This window comes from Macaca thibetana, chromosome 7 (assembly GCF_024542745.1).
Source record: "Macaca thibetana thibetana isolate TM-01 chromosome 7, ASM2454274v1, whole genome shotgun sequence".
In the NCBI taxonomy this organism is placed as follows: domain Eukaryota; kingdom Metazoa; phylum Chordata; class Mammalia; order Primates; family Cercopithecidae; genus Macaca; species Macaca thibetana.
In genome coordinates, this window is record NC_065584.1 from 155438381 (window position 1) to 155441537 (window position 3157).

Below are 3157 nucleotides of genomic sequence, written 5' to 3' on the forward strand. Positions count from 1 at the left end.
CCAGTCAGCTCTTGTGAGTCAGTTCCAGCACTCCACTGGAAGAAGCTAATATGAACCCTCTGGCACCACCAGACCTCATGTTTCCTTGGGTATGTCTAGCAAGGATAACTTTGGGATCTCAGAACTGCAGTCAGCCTGAGGTTTCAGCCCTTCTCCTATGGACCAAACAAATGAGGTAAAAAAGGAACACTGGGCATGAATTATGCTGATTCTAATGTATTTTTGATATTGGAGTTAGGAATAGGTATGAGAGACCATCTTGTTTCAGTCTTTGCTTTTTGCTTGTGTTTTCTCTCTTTTTTTCCAATGTATTGAAAAGATTAATTGAATAAAATACAATCAGATATTGAAATGAATATAAACATTGGATATAGAGATTGTCAGAGTGATCACTTCCTATGTTTCAACATGCTTGTGTGATTCCATGCCTGTATTCCTAAACAGTACTTACACAGCTTCCCCATGTGAGCGCCTGAGAAGTTGGTGTTGATTTATTGGATAAGTGACTGAGTTTTGTGTGTGAAAACAATTCACGGATAGAAATTTAACTTAATGCCATCTTAAAGGATTCAGTGGCCTAATTTCAAGTTCATTAGTACTCACCAAACAGTGCATTTATAAAGTCATGGGTGATTGTTTTATGAACTTTCAGAATTATGTCTTTCCGGTTTCATTCTTGATTCACATCCAAACAGGTATGGTTTAGACTCTAGGATTGAAACAAGGGTCTAGGGTAGAATCAAGTTTTCTTTCAAACTTGTCCCATAGATTTTAAAAAATATCAGAGTTCCTGGTGTTATAGGAACACTGCATTCTTTTGTAACCTCCAACAAAAAAACTAGTCAATGCTGTCTAAAATTGAGATTCTAGATAAATATCTCAAAAAACAAATGAATAACAAATATTATTATTAAAAACAGGGAAATTTTAAGCAACATGAGAACTTATGACAGAGAAAATTAGTTTATTTATTCATTAAATATTTGCTGAGTATTTACTTATTAAGTGCCAGGCACTGTGCAGAATCTTTGAGTTTCATCATTGCTTCCAAAGGACAAAGATTCCTGTTTTCCTCGGATATATCCACATGACTAACTGCCTTACCTCCCTCAAATGTCTTTTTTTTTTTTTTTTTTTTTTTTGAGATGAAGTCTCACGCTGTCGCCCAGGCTGGAGGGCAGTGGCACGATCTCAGCTCACTGCAACCTCCGCCTCCCAGGTTCAAGTGATTCTCCTGCCTCAGCCTCCCGAGTAGTTGGGATTACAGGCAAACGCCACCATGCCTGGCTAATTTTTTGTATTTTTAGTAGAGATGGAGTTTCACCATGTTGGCCAGGCTGGTCTCAAACTCCTGACCTCAGATGATCCACCTGCCTCAGCCTCCCGAAGTGCTGGGATAACAGGCACGAGCCACCACACTCAGCCTAAATGGCATCTTTTCATGGAGTCCTTGACCTATTCTGCCTTCCCCATCCCTGCTGCTTCTCAGTCCCCTAATTTTTTTTCCATAGCACTGGCATACATGCTACCTTCTGAAATACTAAACCGATTATATATAGTGTATCAAAAAGTTGTAAGTGCTGGAGTGATTGGAACAGGGTGAGAAAGGGTAAGAGAGGGAGGAAATGACCCGAGAGAGATAGTGGGAGCAGGAGTCTAGATCGCGTAGTGCCTAGCAGAGTATCGTAAGGGCTCAGGGCTTTTATTTGAGGGGCATGGGAAACCACATCAGGGTTTTGCAGTAATCCAGGTGAGAAGCAATGATGACCAGACCAGGTTAGTAGCAGTAGAGAAATGATTGGATTCTAGATAGATCTTGAAGGTTGAGCCAGCAAGAATTGATGTGAAATATGAGAGAGTCAATTATGAATCTGAGCGCCTGGAAGGACAGAGTTGTCATTAACTGAGATGGGGAAGGCTGTGGGTGGAGTGGGTTGTGGAGAGGAAATACAGAAGATCAGGAGTTTGGTATTAGCCATGTTTATTATGAGATGTCTATTACACATCCAAGTGGAGATGACATGTAGCAGGTTTGAGAAATGATTCTGGAGGCCAGGAGGGACATATCAGATGGAGAGATAAATATGGGAGTCATCAACATACAGCTGGTAGAAGACTGCATGAGGTCACCAAAGGAGGAAATATAAAGAGGCCAGGGACTAAGCTCTGGGACACTCCAGTATCAACCAATTGGAAGACAAGGATCCTACAAAAGAGAAGGAAAAGTGCCATACAATGAAGAAAAAGGAAAACCAAAGAGTATGGAGCGCTGGCAGCCAAGTAAAGGAAGTATATCAAGGAAGAGGTCACAGTCAGCTGTGTCTCTGCTGCTAATCAGTGTGCTGGGTGAGGACTTAAATTACCATTGCATTTAGCATGATGGAAGCAAGCCATTGGTAACCTGGACCACGGGCAAGTAGTGTTGAGGGGGAAGTGAGAACAAAAGTGACTCAGTGGCTTTAAGAGGAAATTGGAGGAAAAGAATTAGAGACTACATTAATAAGCAACTTCTTCAAGTTTTGCTGCAAAGGGGAGTGAGAAAATGGGGCAGACGTGGTGGAGAAGTTTTTCTAAGATGGGAGATAGTAACAGAATGTCTCCAAGCAAATTTTATATACATGGTTACATGTACACACCCCAACTTTAGCACTTGTATTATTCCATTTACATGTTTGTCTCCCCTAATAATTTGTAATAATATATACATTCTTCCAGCCTGGGCAACATGGCAAAATTCCATCTCTACAAAAAATACAAAAATTAGTCAGGCATGGTGACATGGGCCTATAGTCTCCACTACCCAGGAGGAGGGAGGATCACCTGAGCCCAGGAGTTCAAGGCTGCAGTGAGCTGTGATCGTGCCATTGCACGCCAACCTGGGGTGACAGAATGAGATCCGGTCTCAAAAAAAAAAAAAAAAAAAAAAAAATCTTGAGAACAGGAACCTCTTTTTACTCAAACTTTATATGCCCATAGGCTAACCCAAAGTACTCGTTTTGTATCATAGCTGCAGCAAATCGCCATGAATGTAGCAGCTTAAAACAACACAGCTCTGTAAGTTAGAAGTCTAACACAGTCCTCACTGAGCTAAAATCAAGCTCTGGCAGTGTGTTCCTTTGTTGCCTTTGTCTGCTTCTAGAGGCTGCCCTCATTCCTT